We start from the raw sequence: 6,959 nt of genomic DNA, 5'->3' as shown, positions 1-6,959 counted from the left end.
CTCGCCACACCCCTTTGTTTTCGCACGTGCCGTTCCTGCGGCTGGACGCAAGTCCCCGCCTCTCCGGTCACGGAAGAAGTCCCTTCTGTCGCCCACCTGGTCGTCTCGGAGCCTGGCCCGTCATGGCCTCCCCGGGCGCGGGCGCCGCCCCCCGCGCTGCGGGCCCACCGATCGGGGGCCGTCACCCAGCCGAGCCTTGCTCGCCGTGGGTCTCGGCACTGGGAGGTGAGCCTGGGAGCTCGGCCCCTGTCCCTCGCACAGTTGACGCCCTCGAAGGAAGGACCGCCCCAAGGCCGCATGCCAGCAGGTGAGAAACGTTCTGGAAACCCAAACGCGCTCTCCGTGGTCTGCGATAGGATGGCTGTGAGTGCTTGTGTTGTGCGGAGCAGCCACTGGAGGCACACAAGCAGATGAATACATTTGTTGCTTTAATTTTTTTATTTATATTTCATTTCATCGTCGCGAAAATTTCATGAGTATTTGAGAGATGTTTTATGTTTATTTGGATAATTTTAATCTCCTTTTCTGTGAACTGGGATACCAGTGAATATCTTCCCATGTTTTTTGTTTTTGTTTGTTTGTTTGTTTGATCCAACAGTTAACATACAGTGTTCTATGTTTCAGGTGTACAATATATGGCTTCAACAATTCCATACATTACTCAGTGCTCATTATGACAAAGCACACCCTTTTTCTTAAAATAATTTTCTAAGCTTATTTATTTTGAGACAGAGAGAGAACAGGGGAAGGGCAGAGAGGGTGGGCAGAGAATCCCAGACAGGCTCCATGCTGTCAGCTCACAGCCCAACTCCAGGCTTGAACTCGCTTGAACTCACCAGCCGTGAGATCATGACCTGAGTCAAAATCAGGAGCCGGACGCTTAACCAGGGCGCCCCACAGCAAGTGCACTCTTAATCCCCATCGCCTATCTCTCCACCTCCTCTCTGGTGACCATCTGTTCTTTCTGGTTAGTAGTCTGTTTCTTGGTGTGTCTCTCTTTTTTCCTTTGTTCGTTGGTTTCTTAAATTCCACAAATGAGTGAGACCATATGGTATTTGTCTTTGACGGACTTATTTCTCTTAGCATTAAACCCTCCAGATCCATCCATGTCTTTGCAAATGGCAAGCTCTTTCTTTTTCTTCTTCCTAAGCTTTGGTCCAATTTTTTGTAAGAGTTCTTAGTTTATTTATTAGTTTGTCACAGAAGTTGCTATTTTTCTCAGTTTTTTTGGGGGGGGGCTGTTTATTTTAGCATAGAAATTTTTATGCTGTCCACCTTGTCTTTTATAGCTCCTGAGTTTTGAGTCATTCTTAGAAAGTTCTCTGTACCACTCCCAGGATTATTGGAGTTTCACACTGTTTTTCACTAATCCCTTTAAGTAGTGCAAGTATGAAGATGCAGGGGCGCCTGGGTGGCTCAGTCGGTTGAGCATCTGACTTCGGCTCAGGTCATGATCTCAGGTTTCCTGGGTTTGAGCCCTGCATCAGCCTCCGTGCTGACAGCTCAGAGCCTGGAGCCTGTTTCAGATTCTGTGTATCCCTCTCTCTACCCCTCCCCATGCTCTCATTCTCTCTCAAAAATGAATAAAGGTTTTAAAAAAAAGATGCAAAGTAAGGTTCAGCTACTGACTGCAACATGACCACATGCAAATAGCGCCACCTCCAGGCGGGCTTGAGAAGTTTGCACCACGTGCCTGGAGGCCGAACTCCCAGCCTCCCCTCTAGGGGTCGGCATTCGGGAGAGCCAGCTACGCAAAATAATTGAGGATGATCTCTTATGACAAAGATTTGTTTCTCCCCACTAGGGATGGGAATTTACACGAAAGGGAAAATCAGTTGGGGGGGGGGGCGGGGAGCGGTGCACTGCTGAAGATTTCCAACAGCCTAAGAGCCTGTCTGGCCCTGCTCCTATCCCAGGCCAACCCTGCACCACAGGAAACTGGCACCATCTTGTCACAGGAGACTCCAGGAGCCCACCGTCTCTTCCCTGTGCCTGCTTCTCCAGGCGCTTGGTCCTAGCCAGTGTCAACGGTCCTGGGTTTAGATAGAAAGCAGCTCCCATTTAAGACCACTTTATGGCACACTGGGCCTGGTGCCCAAGCCAGAGCCCCAAGGGCATCCTGGGACAGCGAGCAAGCCTAGAAACACGGCCCTGTTCCGTGAGTAGGGTCGCCCCTCCCGGTGAATCTCTGCTCCATCACCCAAACCACAGGGGTCACAGACGCTCGGTTCTGCCAGCGGCCATTCCTGGTTAAAAGCCTCAGAGAACTCCTCCGGCTAAGTTAAGTCAAAGGGACTTAGGGGAAGAGTAGTGGGGAATCACAGAGTACATGGGAGCTAAAGAATCAGGCTGGGACCCAAGACACAGGCTAAGTAAGGCCCCAAGAACTACAGCAACAATCCCTTTTTTTTTTTTTTACAAGTAGTTTATTGTCACGTTGGTTTCCATAGAACACCCAGTGCTCATCCCCACAAGTGCCCTCCTCCATGCCCATCCCCCCCTCCCCCCCCCACATCCATCAGTCCTCAGTTTATTCTCAGCACTCAAGAGTCTCCATGGTTTGCTTCCCTCCCTCTCCCCACCATTTCCCCCCTTCTTCTCCCCCATGGTCCTCCGTTAAGTTCCTCCTAATCCTCCTATACGTGCAAACATATGGTATCTGTCCTTCTCTGCCTGACTTATTTCGCTCAGCATAACACCCTCAAGGTCCATCCATGTTGCTGCACGTGGCCAGATTTCATTCTTTCTCACTGCCATGTAGTATTCCATTGTATAGATAAACCACATCTTGATCCATTCGTCCGTTGATGGACACATAGGCTCTTTCCATGTTTTACAGCAACAATCTGTTAGCAGAAGCCAGGGTGCCCTCCCCACGAGCCCTGGCCATCCTGCAGCCGGCTCTGTTAGCCCGCCTTCCTTCCAGGTTCGGAGACCAGCGGAAGCGCTTGGGGTTGGCTGAGTCTGTCACTGCCCACGTCCCCCAACCCCCCATGCCCTACTCACCACAGAACCCACGAGGATGACAGGGAATTAGCTCCAGCTCCTCGTTTTCCTTATTAGGAAAGGGGGTTAATAAACCCCACGCAAAGGCAGGTTCTCCCCTCCAGAGATGGAAGGCCCATTAGGGAAAAGGGAACAGGCAGAAATTACACGTGTCACCACTTATTTTTAGATGCCGAGCCAGAGATTGCCGGGCCTAAGGCTTGGGGGATGGGGGGAGGGCTGCTCCCTGGTCAGCTAGAAGTGGTGAAATGGTGAGGGTGGGGTGGCCGGAACTTGATTTCCATAACACTTGCTTGCTTGCAGGGCCACTGACCTCTGAGCTGCTCAGGCATTGAGGATGAGGGGCCTTTGGGCCCTGAGGATGCAGGACATCTCTCCCCCTGCCTAAGGCCTCCACCACTGCTTAATCTCCTGTTTCCTCCAAGGGTAGGAAGGGGGTCTCTTCATTTGTGTGAAGACCGTGTGTCTCATTTTTGCTGGGTCTGCCAGAACCAGCACCGCTGTGTGTGGCTGGGAAAACATCATTAAGTGAACAGTGTTGTAGGATGCTGTAAGACTGGCTTAAAAAGAGAAAAAGTCTAAAGGGAGGCACAGAGTAAGAATGCCCAGGGAGAAAGAGAAATTAGGGAGTGATCAGGGAAGCATTGATTTGATTTTTAAATGTGTATTTATTTATTTTTGAGCGAGAAAGAGAATTCCAAGCAGGCTCTGCGCTGTCAGCAACACGGGGCTCAAACTTATGAACCGTGAGATCTTGACTTGAACTGAAACCAAGAGTCAGATACTTAACTGACTGAGCCACCCAGGTGCACGCACCACCCCCCACCTTTTTAAAATTTATTTTTTTGGGGGGGAGGGGGGATGGGCATGGAGGAGGACACTTGTGGGGATGAGCACTGAGTGTTATGTGGAAACTAATTTGACAATAAACTATTTGTAAAAATAAATAAATAAATAAATAAAATTTATTTTTTAAATTTTTTAAAATTATTTTTTCAATGTGTATTTATTTTTGAGAGAGAGTGAATGTGAGCAAGGGCGAGGGAGGAGCAGAGAGAGAGGAAGACACAGAATTTGATGCAGGCTGACAGCTCTGAGCTGTCCGCACAGAGCCTGACACGGGGCTCAAACTCAGAACTGTGACATCATGACCCAAGCCGAAGTTGGATACTTAACAACTGAGCCACCCAGGCGCCCCGCCCCCACCCCTTTTTTATTTCTATTATTATTTTTTAATGTTTTATTTATTTTTGAGAGAGAGAGAGACAGCATGAGCAGGGGAGGGGCAGAGAGAGAGAGAGAGGGAGATACGGAATCTGAAACGGGCTCCAGGCTCTGAGCTAGCTGTCAGCACAGAGCCTGGTGCGGGGCTTGAACCTATGAACCGTGAGATCATGACCTGAGCCGAAGTCGGATGTTTAAAGGACTGAGTCCCCAGGCGTCCCCCACCCCTTTTTTAAATGAATGGTTTGTAGTTAGTGTGACAGAAAGGAGGCCCTTTGTTCCTTGTCTTTCTCTTCCTGTGATGCTGCGCTCTCTCTCTCTCTCTCTCTCTCTCTCTCTCTCTCTCAGTTGTCCTATGTTGATCTGGGCTTCTCTAGCCCCTTTGCACCAAGAAGGAAGAGAATGGCTTTAGAGCCTCTGGCCAGTTCCCATGCCCTATTCTGAACTGCTCTAGCCAAGGACGTTTCTCAGAAGACACACGGGTGCTCTGGGCTGGACAGAGTGACTCAGGAGGCGGCCTCGTGGGGACCGGTGCTTGCCAAACATAGAGGCAGGAGTGCGGCCACGAATGCTTCGACCTAGAGCATGCTTCACAGGGGATTTAGCCCTATGATCATCAGTGTTCCCTCGCGTTATTATAAGTAAAGACTAATTATAAAGACAGGAAGAAAAAGGGCACCTGGGTGGCTCAGTTGGTTAAGCATCCAACTGGGGCTCAGGCCATGATATCTCATGTTAGTGAGTTTGAGCCCCTCATCAGGCTCTTTGCTTGGGAGCCTGCTTGGAATTCTCTGTCTCTCTCTCTCTCTGTCCCTCCCTCGCCCCCACTCACACACACACTCTCTAAATAAAATTAAAATTTTTGATAAAATCATAAGAGAAAATACATTTATCATATGATAAATGTATCATACAGTATTTATTGAAAAAAATCCACATCAGGGTCACCTGAGTGGCTCAGCTGGTAGAGCATGTGACTCTTGATCTCTGGGTCATGAGTTCAAGCCCCATGTTGACACAGAGCTTATTTTTTTAGAAACTCCACATAAGGGGCACCTGGGTGGCTCGGTTGAGCTTCCGATTTCAGCTCAGGTAATGATCTCATGGTTTGTGAGTTCGAGCCCCAAGTAGGGCTCTGTGCTGCCAGCTCAGAGCCTGGAGCCTGCTGCAGATTCTGTGTCTCCCTCTCTGCCCCTCCCCCACTTATGTCTGTCTCTTTCTCTCGAAAATAAACATTTAAAAAATTATTTTTAAAAAATCCATGTAGAAGTAGACCTGCACAGTTCAAACCCACATTGTTCAAAAGTCAGCTGTATGCGTAATCCTCAGGCTGCTCCTAGGAAGAAAAATCATTACTGGAATAGTTAGTTGACTGTTGGAAAGAGAAAAAAAAAAATCTTGTAGCCTGCAGTAAAGGCTTGCAAGGCACTTGGCATGCACGAGAGGCTTTTTCCCTGACCAGCTTGTCAAACCAAACCGCTGCTCTTTTGCAAATATTGCAATTGAGACTGACTAACCCACATGGCGTGGAGATAGAGCCATCCGCAGGGAATGGTTTGGGCATAGACTTTCCTCTAATGGCCGTTTACCATTATGTATTTAATTTGCTTCTCTCTCTCTTCGTCTCACACATACACATAAGCAACTCAAAATTTTTTTTTAATTATAAAACAAATGCACAGGGGCGCCTGGGTGGCTCAGTCGGTTAAGTGTCTACCTTCAGCTCAAGTCATGATCTTGCGGTTCTTGAGTTTGAGCCCCAGCTGAGTGCTGACAGCTCAGAGCCTGGAGCCTGCTTCGGATTCTGGGCCTCTCTCTGTGTCTCTCTCTTTCTCTGCCCCTCCCACACTTGCACTCTCTTTCAAAATAATTAAATAAAATTTTTAAAAAATACACTCAGATACACGAAGAAAGAAAAATGAATTTGAACACAAAAAAATTAAAAACATGTGTGTAGCATAAAAGGTTAAAAATGAAGTCACATGACAAAGTAGGAGAAATATTTGTAACATGTAACAAAGGACTAATTTATAATTTACTATGAATTGATACAGCCGAGCTTGAGAAAGACCAATAACTGCGTAGAAAAAAGGGCAAAGGAGGGGTGCACCTGGGTGGCTCAGTCCCTTAAGCATCTGACTTCAGCTCGGGTCATGATCTCACAGTTTGTGAGTTCAAGCCCCACATCAGGCTCTGTGCTGACAGCTCAGAGCCTGGAGCCTGCTTCACATTCTGTCTCCCTCTCTCTCTGCCCCTCCCCAGCTCGCGCTGTGTGTGTTAATACACTGTGGCTGTTTCTGTAATTGCTCTTAGCCACCACAAGGTGTCACTCTCCGGTGAGCCTGCTCGTTCCCACCAAGGGGACTGCTGGCCAGGCTGTTGGACACAAATAGGGTCTGTTAGGTCCTACGGAGGAGGATTCCACTCTCTCAGCATCAGCTAACCCAGAGTCCTTTACCAGTTCCCAAGGCCTCGTTCTTAGTGTCCAGCCCTATCAGCCCTCCGCCCCCAGCACTGTCTCAGGATTTGCTCCAATGAACACCTGTTCAATTCTACCAACCCCAGGGCGCCTGGGTGGCTCAGTCGGTTAAGCCCCTGACTCTTGATTTCAGCTCAGGTCATGATCTCTAGGTTAGTGACATCGAGCCCCTCATTGGGCTCTGTGCTGAGCATGGAGCCTGCTTGGATTTCTCTTCTCCCTCTCTCTGCCCCTCCCCTGCATATGTGCA

The 6,959-nt window shown here is 48.8% G+C and overlaps 2 protein-coding genes across 2 annotated transcripts in view; both read left to right on the top strand.

Moving 5' to 3' along the window:
* WDR73 (WD repeat domain 73) overlaps nucleotides 1-6,959 on the top strand; it is a 92,437-nt gene that overhangs the window by 62,620 nt on the left and 22,858 nt on the right. The gene's annotated exons all lie outside the window — the stretch shown is intronic.
* Nucleotides 122-6,959, top strand: part of ZNF774 (zinc finger protein 774) — a 38,790-nt gene continuing 31,952 nt past the window's right edge. The window contains exon 1 of the mRNA XM_039257281.1: nucleotides 122-307. The gene's annotated coding sequence lies outside the window, so the exon portion shown is untranslated. The remainder of the gene's footprint in view (nucleotides 308-6,959) is intronic.

The sequence above is a fragment of the Hyaena hyaena genome, unplaced genomic scaffold (genome assembly GCF_003009895.1).
Source record: "Hyaena hyaena isolate Hyena2069 unplaced genomic scaffold, ASM300989v1 scaffold_13, whole genome shotgun sequence".
Classification (NCBI taxonomy): Eukaryota; Metazoa; Chordata; class Mammalia; order Carnivora; family Hyaenidae; genus Hyaena; species Hyaena hyaena.
The sequence above is the reverse complement of the archived record's forward strand: the minus strand, read 5'-3'. Positions and strand labels throughout refer to the sequence as shown.